At 42.7% G+C, this 16,387-nt stretch overlaps 1 pseudogene; it reads left to right on the top strand.

Annotated features, from left to right (window-relative positions):
• Nucleotides 1-11,064: 11,064 nt before the first annotated feature.
• Nucleotides 11,065-16,023, top strand: LOC125518183 (putative protein phosphatase 2C 37; annotated as a pseudogene).
• Nucleotides 16,024-16,387: the final 364 nt, after the last annotated feature.

Genomic DNA, 16,387 nt, shown 5'->3' with positions numbered 1-16,387 from the left:
CCAGAAATCCTTCTTGCTACCTCTTCAGCACTGCATTGGTTTTCCCTTGAAGAGGAAAGGGTGATGCAGCAAAGTAGCATAAGTATTTCCCTTAGCTTTTGAGAACCAAGGTATCAATCCAGTAGGAGACTACACGCAAGTCCCTCGTACCTACACAAACAAATAAGAACCTCGCAACCAACGCGATAAAGGGGTTGTCAATCCCTTCACGGTCACTTATGAGAGTGAGATCTGATAGAGATAATAAGATAAATATTTTTGGTATTTTTATGATATAGATAAGAAAGTAAAGATTGCAAAATAAAATAGATTGGAAACTTATATGATAAAAGATAGACCCGGGGGCCATAGGTTTCACTAGTGGCTTCTCTCAAGATAGCATAAGTATTACGGTGGGTGAACAATTTACTGTCGAGCAATTGATAGAAAAGTGCATAATTATGAGAATATCTAGGAATGATCATGTATATAGGCATCACGTCTGCGACAAGTAGACCAAAACGATTCTGTATCTACTACTATTACTCCACACATTGACCTCTATCAAGCTTGCATCTAGAGTATTAAGTTCATAAGAACAGAGTGACACATTAGGCAAGATGACATGATGTAGAGGGATAAACTCAAGCAATATGATATAAAACCCATCTTTTTATCCTCGATGGCAACAATACAATACGTGTCTTGCTGCCTCTGCTGTCACTGGGAAAGGACACCGCAAGATTGAACCCAAAGGTAAGCACTTCTCCCATTGCAAGAAAGATCAATCTAGTAGGCCAAACCAAACTGATAATTCGAAGAGACTTGCAAAGATAACGAATCATCATAAAAAGATTTCAGAGAAGAATCAAATATTGTTCATAGATAAACTTGATCATAAACCCACAATTCATCGGATCTCGACAAACACACCGCAAAAAGAATCACATCGAATAGATCTCCAAGAAGGTCGAGGAGAACGTTGTATTGAGATCCAAAGAGAGAGAAGAAGCCATATAGCTGATAACTATGGACCCGAAGGTCTATGGTAAACTACTCACACATCATCGGAGAGGCTATGGTGTTGATGTAGAAGCCCTCCGTGATCGATTCCCCCTCCGGCGGATCTCCGAAAAAGGCCCCAAGATGAGATCTCTCTGGAACAAAAGGTTGTGGCGGTGGAAATAGGGTTTCATGGTGCTCCTAGATGTTTTCGGGGTATATGGATATATATAGGAGGAAGAAGTTGGTCGGTGGAGCTATGAGGGGCCCACGAGGGTGGGGCGCGCCTCCCTGCCTCGTGGCCACCTTGTTTCTTTCTTGACGTGTACTCCAAGTCCCCTGGATCACACGTTTGTTCCAAAACTAACTCTCCCGAAGGTTACATTCCTTTTGGATTCTGTTTGATATTCCTTTTCTGCGAAACACTGAAATAGGCAAAAAAATAGCAATTCGCACTGGGCCTTGGGTTAGTATGTTAGTCCCAAAAATAATATAAAAGTGCATAATAATGCCCATTAAACATCTAAAACAGATAATATAATACTATGGCACAATCAAAAAATTTAGGTACGTTGGAGACGTATCAGCCTGCCGATCATCGGGCAAGTCAACCAAAGTCCATACTTTGTTCTCATACATGGATCCCATCTCAGATTTCATGGCCTCAAGCCATTTTGCGGAATCTGGGCTCATCATCACTTCCTCATAGTTCGTAGGTTCGTCATGGTCAACTAACATGACTTCCAGAACAGGATTAGCGTACCACTCTGGTGCGGAACTTACTCTGGTTGACCTACGAGGTTCGGTAGTAACTTGATCAGAAGTTTCATGATCATCATCATTAGCTTCCTCACTTACTGGTGTAGGAATCACTGGAACTGATTGCAGTGATTAACTGCTTTCCAATAAGGGAGAAGGTACAATTGCCTCATCAAGTTCTACTTTCCTCCCACTCACTTCTTTTAAGAGAAACTCCTTCTCTAGAAAGGATCCATTCTTAGCAACGAATATCTTACCTTCGGATCTGTGATAGAAGGTGTACCCAATAGTCTCCTTTGGGTATCCTATGAAGACACATTTCTCCGACTTGTGTTCAAGCTTATCAGGTTGAAGCTTTTCACATAAGCATCGCAGCCCCAAACTTTAAGAAACCACAACATGGGTTTATTGCCAAACCATAGTTCATAAGGTGTCGTATCGATGGATTTAGATGGTGCCCTATTTAACATGAATGCAGCCGTCTCTAAAGCATAACCCCAAAACGATAGCGTTAAATGAGTGAGAGACATCATAGATCGCACCATATCTAATAAAGTGTGGTTACGACGTTCAGACACACCATTACGTTGTGGTGTTCCAGGTGGCGTGAGTTGTGAAACTATTCCGCCTTGTTTCAAATGAAGCCCAAACTCATAACTCAAAACTCACCTCCAAGATCAGATCATAGAAACTTGATTTTCTTGTTACGATGATTTTCCACTTCACTCTGAATTTCTTTGAACTTTTCAAATGTGAAGGAAATATTCCCTAGAGGCAATAATATATTATATTTATTTCCTTATGTTAAATGTTTATTATTCATGCTATAATTGTGTTAACTGGAAACTTAGTACATCTGTGAATACATAGACAAACAGAGTGTCACTAGTATGCCTCTACTTGACTAGCTCGTTGAATCAAAGATGGTTAAGTTTCCTAGCCATAGACATGAGTTATCATTTGATTAATGCGATCACATCATTAGAGAATGATATGATTGACTTGACCCATTCCGTTAGCTTAGCAGTCGATCGTTTAGTATATTGCTATTGCTTTCTTCATAACCTATACATGTTCGTATGACTATGAGATCATGCAACTCCCGAATACCGGAGGAACACTTTGTGTGCTACCAAATGTCACAGCGTAAATGTGTGATTATAAAGGTGCTCTACAGGTGTCTCCGATGGTACTTGTTGAGTTGGCATAGATCGGGATTAGGATTTGTCACTCCGATTGTCGAAGAGGTATCTCTGGGCCCTCTCGGTAATGCACATCACTATAAGTCTTGCAAGCAATGCAACCAATGAGTTAGCTACGGGATGATGGATTACGAAACGAGTAAAGAGACTTGCCGGTAACAAGATTGAACTAGGTATTGAGATACCGACGATCGAATCTCGGGCAAGTAACATACCGATGACAAAGGGAACAACGTATGTTGTTATGCGGTTTGACCGATAAAGATCTTCGTATAATATGTAGGAACCAATATGAGCATCCAGGTTACGCTATTCGTTAGTGACAGGAGACGAGTCTCGGTCATGTCTACATAGTTCTCGAACCCGTAGGGTCCGCACGCTTAACGTTCGGTGACGATCGGTATTATGAGTTTATGTGTTTTGATGTTCCGAAGGTAGTTCGGAGTCCCAGATGAGACCGGGGACATGACAAGGAGTCTCGAAATGGTCAAGACGTAAAGATCGATATATTGGATGACTATATTCGGACATCGGAAAGGTCCCGAGTGATTCGGGTATTTTTCGGAGTACCGGAGAGTTACGGGAATTCGCCGGGGAGTATATGGGCCTTTATCGGGCTTTAGGGGAAAGAGAGAGGGGAGCCTGCGCGCCCCCAAGGCCTAGTCCAAATTGGACTAGGGGGAGGGGCGGCGCCCCCTCCTTCCTTCTCTTCTCTTTTCCCTTTCCTCCTCTCCTACTCCTACTACATGGAAGGGGGGAATCCTACTCCCGGTGGGAGTAGGACTCCCCAGGGCGCGCCATAGCCGGCCCTCCCCCTCCTCCACTCCTTTATATACGTGGGAGGGGGCACCCCATGAATACACAAGTTGATCAGTTGATCTTTTAGCCGTGTGCGATGCCCCCTCCACCATAATCCACCTCGGTCATATCGTAGCGGTGCTTAGGCGAAGCCATGCATCGGTAGCATCATCATCACTGTCATCACGCCGTCGTGCTGACGGAACTCTCCCTCGAAGCTCCACTGGATCGTGAGTTCGTGGGACATCACCGAGCTGAACGTGTGCAGATCGCGGAGGTGACGTACTTTCGGTACTAGGATCGGTCGATCGTGAAGACGTACGACTACATCGACCGCGTTGTCATAACGCTTCCGCTTTCGGTCTACGAGGGTACGTGGATGATACTCTTCCCTCTCGTTGCTATGCATCACCATGATCTTGCGTGTGCGTAGGAATTTTTTTGAAATTACTGCGTTCCCCAACAGTGGCATCCGAGCTAGGTTTATGGGTAGATGTCATATGCACGAGTAGAACACAAAGGAGTTGTGGGCGTAGGTATATACTTATTGCTTGCCGTCACTAGTTGATTCTTGATTCAGCGGCATTGTTGGATGAACCGGCCCAGAACGACATTACACATACGCTTACGCGAGACTAGTTCTACCGACGTGCTTCGCACACAGGTGGCTAGTGGGTGTCTGTTTCTCTAGCTTTAGTTGAATCGGATTCAATGAACATGGTTCTTTATGAAGATCAAAAAGCAATCACTATACCGCGTTGTGGTTTTTTTATGCGTAGGTCAGAACGGTTCTTGTTCAGCCAGTAGCAGCCACGTAAAATTTGCAACAACAAAGTAGAGAACGTCTAACTTGTTTTTGCAGGGCATGTTGTGATGTGATATGGTCAAGACATGATGCTAAATTTTATTGTATGAGATGATCATGTTTTGTAACACACTTATCGGCAACTGGCCGGAGCCATATGGTTGTCACTTTATTGTATGAAATACAATCGCCATGTAATTCCTTTACTTTATCACTAAGCGGTAGCGATAGTCGTGAAGGCAATAGTTGGCGAGACGACCACGATGCTTCGATGGAGATCAAGGTGTCAAGCAAGTGACGATGGTGATCATGACGGTGCTTTGGAGATGGAGATCACAGGCACAAGATGATGATGGCCATATCATATCACTTATATTGATTGCATGTGATGTTTATCCTTTATGCATCTTATTTTGCTCAGTTCAATGGTAGCATTATAAGATGATCTCTCGCTAAATTTCAAGGTATAAGTGTTCTCCCTCAGTATGCACCTTTGCTATAGTTCGTCGTGCCGAGACCCCACGTGATGATCGGGTGTGATAAGCTCTACGTTCACATATAATGGGTGCAAGCCAGTTTTGCACACGCAGAATACTTAGGTTAAACTTAACGAGCCTAGCATATGCAGATATGGCCTCGACACACTGAGACCGAAAGGTCGAGCGTGAATCATAATGTAGATATGATCAACATAGTGATGTTCACTATTGAAAACTACTCCATCTCATGTGATGATCGGACATGGTTTAGTTGATGTGGATCATGTGATCACTTAGATGATTAGAGGGATGTCTGTCTAAGTGGGAGTTCTTAAGTAATATGATTAATTGAACTTTAATTTATCATGAACTTAGTCCTGATATTAAGTAATATGATAAATTAAAGTTCAATTAATCAAATTACTTAAGAACTCCCACTTAGATAGACATCTCTCTAATCATCTAAGTGATCACATGATCCATATCAACTAAACCATGTCCGATCATCACGTGAGATGGAGTTGTTTTCAATGGTGAACATCACTATGTTGATCATATCTACTATTTGATTCACGCTCGACCTTTCGGTTTCCAGTGTTCCAAGGCCATATCTTCATATGCTAGGCTCGTCAAGTTTAACGGGAGTATTCCGCCTGTGCAAAACTGGCTTGCACCCATTGTATGTGAACGTAGAGCTTATCACACCCAATCATCATGTGGTGTCTCATCACGACGAACTGTAGCAACGGTGCATACTCAGGGAGAACACTTATACCTTGAAATTTAGTGAGAGATCATCTTATAATGCTACCGCCGAACTAAACAAAATAAGATGCATAAAGGATAAACATCACATGCAATCAATATAAGTGATATGATATGGCCATCATCATCTTGTGCCTTTGATCTCCATCTCCAAAGCACCGTCATGATCACCATCGTCACCGGCTTGACACCTTGATCTCCATCGAAGCATCGTTGTCGTCTTGCCAACTATTGCTTCTACGACTATCGCTACCGCTTAGTGATAAAGTAAAGCAATTACATGGCGATTGCATTTCATACAATACAGCGACAACCATATGGCTCCTGCTAGTTGCCGGTAACTGTGTTAAAAAACATGATCATACCATACAATAAAATTTAGCATCATGTCTTGACCATATCACATGACAACATGCCCTGCAAAAACAAGTTAGACGTCCTCTACTTTGTTGTTGCAAGTTTTACGTGGCTGCTACGGGCTGAGCAAGAACCGTTCTTACCTACGCATCAAAAACCACAACGCGGTATAGTGATTGCTTTTTAATCTTCAGAAAGAACCCTATTCATTGAATCCGATTCAACTAAAGCTGGAGAAACAGACACTCACTAGCCACCTGTGTGCGAAGCACGTCGGTAGAATCAGTCTCGCGTAAGCGTACGCGTAATGTCGGTCTGGGCCGCTTCATCCAACAATGTCGCTGAATCAAGAATCAACTAGTGATGACAAGCAATATGTATATACCCACGCCCACAACTCCTTTGTGTTCTACTCGTGCATATAACATCGACGCATAAACCTGGCTCTGATACCACTATTGGGAACGCAGTAATTTCAAAATTTTCCCTACACACACGCAAGATCATGGTCATGCATAGCAACAAGAGGGGAGAGTATCATCTACGTACCATCGTAGACCGTAAGCGGAAGCGTTATGAAAACGCGGTTGATGTAGTCGTACGCCTTCGCGATCGACCGATCTAGTACCGAATATACGGCACCTCCGTAATCTGCACACGTTCGGCTCGGTGACGTCCCGCGAACTCACGATCCGGTAGAGCTTCGAGCGAGAGCTTCGTCAGCACGACGGCGTGATGACGGTGATGATGTTCCTACCAGAACAGGGCTTCGCCTAAGCATCGCTACGATATTACCGAGGTGGATTATGGTGCAGGGGGGCACCGCACACGGCTAAATATCAATGATCAACTTGTGTGTCCATGGGGTGCCCCCCTCCCCCGTATATAAAGGAGTGGAGGAGGGGGAGGGGGCGGCCTCTCTAGGCGCGCCCCAAGGAGTCCTACTCCCACCAGGAGTAGGATTCCCCCTTCCTTTGTTGGTTCTAGGAGAGAAGGAAGGAGGAGGAAGGAAGGAAAGTGGGGGCCGGGCCCCCTCCCAATTCGGATTGGGCTTGGGGGGCCTCCTTTGCTTCTTTTCCCTCTCTTCCACTAAGGCCCATATACCTCCCAGGGGGTTCCGGTAACCTCCCGGTGCTCCGGTATACTCCCGATTTCACCCGGAACCATTCCGATGTTCAAACATAGGCTTCCAAAATATCGATATTTACGTCTTGACCATTTCTAGACTCCTTGTCATGTCCGTGATCAAATCCGGGACTCCAAACTACCTTCGGTACATCAAAACACATATACTCGTAATACCGATCGTCACCGAACGTGAAGCGTGCGGACCCTACGGGTTCGAGAACTATGTAAACATGACCGAGACATGTCTCCGATCAATAACCAATAGTGGAACCTGGATGCTCATATTGGTTCCTACATATTCTACGAAGATCTTTATCGTTATGCCTCATAACGATATACATTGTTCCCTTTGTCATCCGTATGTTACTTGTCCGAGATTTGATCATTGGTATCTCAATACCTAATTCAATCTCGTTACAGGCAAGTCTCTTTACTTGTTCCCTTTGTCATGAACTTAGTCCTGATATTAAGTAATATGATAAATTAAAGTTCAATTAATCAAATTACTTAAGAACTCCCACTTAGATAGACATCTCTCTAATCATCTAAGTGATCACATGATCCATATCAACTAAACCATGTCCGATCATCACGTGAGATGGAGTTGTTTTCAATGGTGAACATCACTATGTTGATCATATCTACTATTTGATTCACGCTCGACCTTTCGGTTTCCAGTGTTCCAAGGCCATATCTTCATATGCTAGGCTCGTCAAGTTTAACGGGAGTATTCCGCCTGTGCAAAACTGGCTTGCACCCATTGTATGTGAACGTAGAGCTTATCACACCCGATCATCACGTGGTGTCTCATCACGACGAACTGTAGCAACGGTGCATACTCAGGGAGAACACTTATACCTTGAAATTTAGTGAGAGATCATCTTATAATGCTACCGCCGAACTAAACAAAATAAGATGCATAAAGGATAAACATCACATGCAATCAATATAAGTGATATGATATGGCCATCATCATCTTGTGCCTTTGATCTCCATCTCCAAAGCACCGTCATGATCACCATCGTCACCGGCTTGACACCTTGATCTCCATCGAAGCATCGTTGTCGTCTTGCCAACTATTGCTTCTACGACTATCGCTACCGCTTAGTGATAAAGTAAAGCAATTACATGGCGATTGCATTTCATACAATACAGCGACAACCATATGGCTCCTGCTAGTTGCCGGTAACTGTGTTAAAAAACATGATCATACCATACAATAAAATTTAGCATCATGTCTTGACCATATCACATGACAACATGCCCTGCAAAAACAAGTTAGACGTCCTCTACTTTGTTGTTGCAAGTTTTACGTGGCTGCTACGGGCTGAGCAAGAACCGTTCTTACCTACGCATCAAAAACCACAACGCGGTATAGTGATTGCTTTTTAATCTTCAGAAAGAACCCTATTCATTGAATCCGATTCAACTAAAGCTGGAGAAACAGACACTCACTAGCCACCTGTGTGCGAAGCACGTCGGTAGAATCAGTCTCGCGTAAGCGTACGCGTAATGTCGGTCTGGGCCGCTTCATCCAACAATGTCGCTGAATCAAGAATCAACTAGTGATGACAAGCAATATGTATATACCCACGCCCACAACTCCTTTGTGTTCTACTCGTGCATATAACATCGACGCATAAACCTGGCTCTGATACCACTATTGGGAACGCAGTAATTTCAAAATTTTCCCTACACACACGCAAGATCATGGTCATGCATAGCAACAAGAGGGGAGAGTATCATCTACGTACCATCGTAGACCGTAAGCGGAAGCATTATGAAAACGCGGTTGATGTAGTCGTACGCCTTCGCGATCGACCGATCTAGTACCGAATATACGGCACCTCCGTAATCTGCACACGTTCGGCTCGGTGACGTCCCGCGAACTCACGATCCGGTAGAGCTTCGAGCGAGAGCTTCGTCAGCACGACGGCGTGATGACGGTGATGATGTTCCTACCAGAACAGGGCTTCGCCTAAGCATCGCTACGATATTACCGAGGTGGATTATGGTGCAGGGGGGCACCGCACACGGCTAAATATCAATGATCAACTTGTGTGTCCATGGGGTGCCCCCCTCCCCCGTATATAAAGGAGTGGAGGAGGGGGAGGGGGGCGGCCTCTCTAGGCGCGCCCCAAGGAGTCCTACTCCCACCAGGAGTAGGATTCCCCCTTCCTTTGTTGGTTCTAGGAGAGAAGGAAGGAGGAGGAAGAAGGAAGGAAAGTGGGGGCCGGGCCCCCTCCCAATTCGGATTGGGCTTGGGGGGCCTCCTTTGCTTCTTTTCCCTCTCTTCCACTAAGGCCCATATACCTCCCAGGGGGTTCCGGTAACCTCCCGGTGCTCCGGTATACTCCCGATTTCACCCGGAACCATTCCGATGTTCAAACATAGGCTTCCAAAATATCGATATTTACGTCTTGACCATTTCTAGACTCCTTGTCATGTCCGTGATCAAATCCGGGACTCCAAACTACCTTCGGTACATCAAAACACATATACTCGTAATACCGATCGTCACCGAACGTGAAGCGTGCGGACCCTACGGGTTCGAGAACTATGTAAACATGACCGAGACATGTCTCCGATCAATAACCAATAGTGGAACCTGGATGCTCATATTGGTTCCTACATATTCTACGAAGATCTTTATCGTTATGCCTCATAACGATATACATTGTTCCCTTTGTCATCCGTATGTTACTTGTCCGAGATTTGATCATTGGTATCTCAATACCTAATTCAATCTCGTTACAGGCAAGTCTCTTTACTTGTTACGTAATGCTACATCCCGTAACTAACACATTAGCTACATTGCTTGCAAGGCTCATAGTGATGTATATTACCGAGAGGGCCCAAAGATACCTCTCCGACAATCGGAGTGACAAATCCTAATCTAGATCCATGCCAACTAAACAAACACCATCGGAGACACCTGTGGAGCACCTTTATAATCACCCAGTTATGTTGTGATGTTTGGTAGCACACAAAGTGTTCCTCCGGTATTCGGGAGTTGCATGATCTCATAGTCATAGAAACATGTATAGTTATGGAGAAAGCAACAGCAGCAAACTAAACGATCATCGTGCTAAGCTAAGGGATGGGTCAAGTCAATCACATCATTCTCTAATGATGTGATCCCGTTAATCAAATGATAACTCATTCCTATGGTTAGGAAACATAACCATCATTGATTCAATGAGCTAGTCAAGTAGAGGCAAACTAGTGACACTCTGTTTGTCTATGTATTCACACATGTACTAAGTTTCTGGTTAATACAATTCTAACATGAATAATAAACATTTATCATGATATAAGGAAATATAAATAATAAATTTAGTATTGCCTCTAGGGCATATTTCCTTCAATAACCCCCTCCTTTTCTAAGCGAGAGAGCTTCCTCCTCCACCGGGTCCTGCTCCTCCTCTTCTGCACTGCTTCGGTTGTCCATTTCTGTCTTCCTCCTTCAGTTTCTTCCCTTTCTATCTCTAGGCAGGTTGCTTGTTAGGGGGATACTCTACTGCTTCGGCACCCGCGCGCGCCCTGCTCACCTGCTCCTGTTTCGTGTGACCAATCCGTTGTGATGGCCAGCAACAGCGCCAACAACTTTCCCGCGGCCGATGAGGGGGGAGCCGACCATGCCTTGGGCTCCCAGGAACGCTGCCTACGCCGATGCTGCCCCCGCTCCGCTCAGCTAGCCGAACAAAGGGAGGGTCCCGGCGTGGTACTTGCCGCCCGGTGGCGCGGGGCGTACGGGGCAGTTGGGATGTTGGGGAGCTACCGGACGATCATGGAGGACAAGGTGTCGCTGCTCCTGTCCTTCTTTACTTGGGTTGACGGCTCGTGCATGCACTTCTTCGCCGTCTTTGACGGCCATGGTGGCCCCGAGGTAAGGCAACCGCAGATCCCCTATCTTACCCGTGCCAACTCCACCTTGACTATACATGTTTGAGCATTGTGGTGCAGGTGTCTGTGCCGTGCAGGGACCATATGCACGCAATCCTGGCGGACAAGCTGGCCCGCGCGGCTGCAGCCTACCCGAAGGAGCATCTGCAGGACGAAGAGGCGGAGCATCACACCTGGAATGCCGCACTGACATGGAGCTTCGCACGGGCGGACGAGCTGGGGGCGTCGGGGGTGCCACGGGGCACCATAGGTGGGTCCACGGCCATGGTGGCGCTCTTGGTACGCGGTCGCATCATCGTGGCCAACTGCGGCGTCTCTCGCGCCGTGCTCTCCCGCGACGGCCCTCTCTCCCAGGATCACAGGGTGAGATATAGTGCATCATGTGTATGTAGGAGTATTTCTCTCCTTTGGTTGGCTGGACAAATTTTAGCTTGATGCGTGGATGCCGCTGGACCAACCGGAGGAGATGGCGTATGTCACAGCGGCGAGCGGCGTGGTGTTCAACTAAGGTGGGCAGCTGTGCGTGCAGGGGATCCTTGCCAAGACGTGCGCGCTAGGTACATTCTCACTCGATTGCCCTTCCGATCCATGCACACATCTGTCATGCGCGTTGTGTTACTACTTACTAGTAGCAAACAAGCCACCTTCCTGAATTTGTTTGCTACTGGTCAGTGTCTGTGTTGATTGTGATTAGCCTATATGTTGCTTTTCGCCATTAATTTGACCAAAGCTGCTAGTGTGTCATTTTGTTTTTAAGCATCATGTTTTGTTGTTCTCGTTACAATTGCCTATATATCGAAGAGAGAGGACATTTTTTTTATAGAAATGATATGTAGCGAATGTCAGATTTCTGGCTCCTCCCAGAGAACGACTCTAGGGCCGCTAGATTGAGTGCACCAATCTTGATGCACGTTGAGTTGCCATGTCAGAAAAAACTGTTCGCTCTTGAGTTGTCTATATGGGAATGCTCATAGATGAAATGGACGTGACCGGTGTCCACTCATCTCTATTCCTCATCCATTCACAACCATGGGGAAGAGCTCCGGCCGGAGGAGCGCGCGACCATGATATTCCTGACCGACGAACATGCTGGGCTGCTTGGGTGAATAGGTGGTAGGCGCGATCCCCTCCAGCTTTAAGCTCAGGTCCGTCTTCATCATCCCTATAGGTCAGGCCACTGCTCATCATGTTTCGTTGCATGAATTTCACTTTCGCATCGCTCCTGAAACATCAGTGTGCAATTAGTTCGTGTCAAAGAGATCTTGTAGTATAGTGTTGTGTGCCCTTTGATGTGCTCTAGGGATGCAGCTACATTGAAGTTAATCTTCATATACTATTTGTTAGCTATAGTAATTTGATCATGTGTATGTGTTGTGGAAGATGATTCCCCTAGGATTGTTGTGTTGTTTGCACAAGTGTGTTAAGTGTTGCCATGGCACGTTTCTGTCATTTTTTAGGCTGTTGGCTTTGTGGTTCTGTTCTATGGCACATGACAAGTTATCGATAAAATTTGCCCCCTAAAAAATTGCAAATTGGTTTACTACATCACAACAAAAAATAGAGAAATTTGTAAAAGTGAAATGGAGAATTTATGAATTGTAACATGGCTAATTTAGAAGAGAAAAATTAGGAATGATCATATGGAAAATTTATAAAAAGTTTATGATGTACATCATGGCAAAATTTAGAGATGTTCTAATAGTTACAAGGTAAAATTATGAAAAAGTAATTTATAGGACAGGGTATTTTTTATGTAAAAATTACTGGAATAATTGCATGGAAATTTTAGGGGAGAATTGTGATCTCTAGAATATGGTAATTTTTAAATGACTTTGAAAACATTTAGTGTTATTTCATCATGGCAGAATGTTTCTTAGGATTGCAAGTTTAATATGAATATTATGGGGGCATCCTTTTATATTGAAGACACGGCAAAAAATTAAATTTTCCATCTTTTTTCAAAGACCAAATCTCGTAGTTTTACCATTTTCCCAATGCATTAGATACATATGCCATCTTTGTTAAAGATCAAAGCTCCTAAATTTTCCATCTCCCAAGTTATAAATTTCAAAACCATGTTGTGTTTTTACAAAGCAGAATCCCTAACTTTTGCCACGTGCCCATAGAAATTTCCTAAAATTTCCATCCTTTTAAGGAAAGAAATCAAAAACTTTGACATGCACCCTTTTACAATTTCCCAAAAGTTGCCGTGTGTTTTGTTAGAGAACAAAATTCATAAAGATTGTCATGTGAAATTTTTATTATAGGTAGCATGGCTTTTATATTATTCAGACCATTGCAAATTTATCAATTGTACCAAGGTAATTTTATTTTAGGTACCATGACTATTTTTATTATTCATACCACGGCTTTTATTTTATTAGAACAAGGCAAATTAATTAATTAGACTATAGTAGTTTTATTGAAGTAAGCATAAAAAATTTATAATTTGAAAACAATGTCAATTTTATTCGTTATACCATGGAAAGTTTGATAATTTGACCATGCTAGTTTTATTTTAGGTACGATGGCAATTTTATGGTATTTTGGAGAAGTTTCTGCTTTGTCACATGGTTGTTTTAGAAAAAAAATCCATTACCTAATCAAGATTACAATGTTTATGTATGGAAACCTATTTTCTGGACCATGCAATGTTTTGTTTTACTCATCATGGCAATTTTAATTTCACACTACATGACATATTTATTTTGAACATAACCATTTGAAATTCCTATTTTTTGTACATTATTTTGGACCATGGCAAGAAATTTCACACCATGGAAATTTTATTCAACAAAGCATGGTAAAAACATTGAATGGCGTGGAAAATTATTATCGAACATAAAGTGGCAAACTTGTTTCGAATATTCCTTGTCAAAAAACATATATTTGAAACCATGGCAATATATCTTGTTTTTCACATTTTTCCTTGGCAATATCCTGGTTTCCATCGTAATTGTTATGAAATGGATTTTTTTGTTAAATCAGGGTATGCGATGACAACAACAATTTTCAAAATTTAACATGCTTTTGTGAGAATCAATTTCTCCTTTTAATTTGCTAGGTGACCAATACATGTTCTAATTTTTTTTCCATGATTTATTACTGGATGCCTTTTATAGAGTATAGGATGATTTTTTACATAACTTAGAGCATGGCAAATGTAAATTTATGGTTTACTATGGCTTTTTATGCATTAGGATTTTTGTAAGTTTTGTTTATGGCAAACTTCTCTCAAAAATGAGGCAATTGGGATTATCTTTTTTCCCGTGCATGCCCCCTGGGTCAACCGAGAGGGACCTCCTTATTAGCGAACTATGAGCAGAAAGAGTTTCGTTCACTGCAGGGGTCCTCCCCTAGCGAACACATCGTTGGCTGGAGGCAACCCCCAACAGACGATCACCACCTATGGGGTCCTTTTCCATTTTTCGTGTGCGTGTTGCCTTATATGTAAATTTAAATAAATGGCTACTATATACAAAACTACCATTTGTCACATGATTAGTTTTTTAAGTGTTGTTTGCTTCATACCCACATGTTTTTCTGTTCAAAATAGAAAATCCTATATTTAGATAAGAAAAGGCAGTTTTATAGGACAGAGGTTGCAACACAAAAAAACACTAACAATATTGTTGATGACAACCACCCACACCGAGAAGAGCATCGTTGCAACAAATAAGCTTCTGCGCAACAATGAGGACTCCACCAAGGGAATCCTTCTTGAGGATTTTTAAGCCGCTTGAGTCACACATTAATGTTATCGGAGTACAACCAAATGAATGTACAAGAAAAAAATAGCCTTCTTACATAAAGACAAAAATAACATCCAGACAAACATAATAAAAAAGGAATATTTCTTTTTCGCGTCCTTGTGTGACCTTCTAATGGAAAAAGCAAATCAAAACATTGCCTTGCATTTTAGTGCCAAGAAAGGGATGTAGAAGGCGGGGTTTATACTACTTTTTAAACAAACAAATGAAACACAGTAGGCCACTGATAAAAATAAAATTATAGAATGTCCAATTATGTTAAATACGTACACATCATAGGGTACCAAGATGTACCAATGGGCACAATTGTTTTCTAATTTTTGGAGCATGCTTCCATAGTACCAATGGATACAGATGGGGCCAGTCATGATAATATGTAGTGAATTCATGAATTTATTGTAGTTACATCCTATGATCTGATATAATACTGCATTGAGCATCTTTTAGCAATCTTGCCTTTAACAACCATACTTGGTAAACCATGAATATGAACCCATTAATAGTCTTACCTTTAGCAAGGTTGTTATTATGTATTGTTGCATTAACATTGATCTTGAATTGATAGTTCAGATTCCCTTTATTTGAACATTGTTGTTTTCTGATAATATCTTCCATAAGTCGGTACTTAGTTGGTTTTGATGGATATATGAGAGTTGATTTCCTGATTAATCCCAAAAGAAAAGAACATAAATACTAATTTTACTTTTTTCGAAAGGTTATTCATTTCTACAACAAGTTGATTTTTCTCTCATATATGTTTTGTACTGATGCTTAAGGTATTACACCTCATTAAATAATGAACTATACTCATAGGGCACACGCTCCTCAAGCCTGAAGTGATATGGGAGCCGGAAATTACCATAACTGCGAGGTCGGAGGATAACGATTTCATGATCCTTGCAAGTGATGGATTGTGGGATGTGATGTCAAATCAGGTGGCCTGCAACACAACCTGGAAATTCTTAGAAGATAAGAGCACCAATGCTGGCACAGTGGTAGGCCGCGAGGAAGAGGTTCGGTGTATACACGCCGCGTTCCAACTCACAGATCTCGCCTTCCATATGCATAGCTGAGACGATATCTGTATGGTTGTGATTGATCTGAAGATGAGGGGTTAGCTACAAAGATCAGGTCACCATCTCTATATGTTAAAGCTTTGACCTGAAAGGAAGTCAGCTCTATGCAATGTTGGTAAAGAAAAAGCTCTCTTGATTGGGCTCTTAGCTCTCTAGCTAGTTCATTGGTTTTATGTTCAATAAAAAGAGTCTGCAGAACAACTAGTAATATGGATGGATAAAGAATTGCCATGGATAGAAAATAGAGTGTGATTGCGTGGAATAAAAAGATATTTATAAATGAATGCAAGGATGATTGGATATGCAGTCGAATTTTATGTTTCATGCTTACTCTCCATGTTATTTTTCTTAAGCTGGCATT

The sequence above is a fragment of the Triticum urartu genome, chromosome 7A (genome assembly GCF_056163025.1).
Source record: "Triticum urartu cultivar PI428250 chromosome 7A, HENAU_Tu73, whole genome shotgun sequence".
NCBI classification, from domain to species: domain Eukaryota; kingdom Viridiplantae; phylum Streptophyta; class Magnoliopsida; order Poales; family Poaceae; genus Triticum; species Triticum urartu.
The sequence above is the reverse complement of the archived record's forward strand: the minus strand, read 5'-3'. Positions and strand labels throughout refer to the sequence as shown.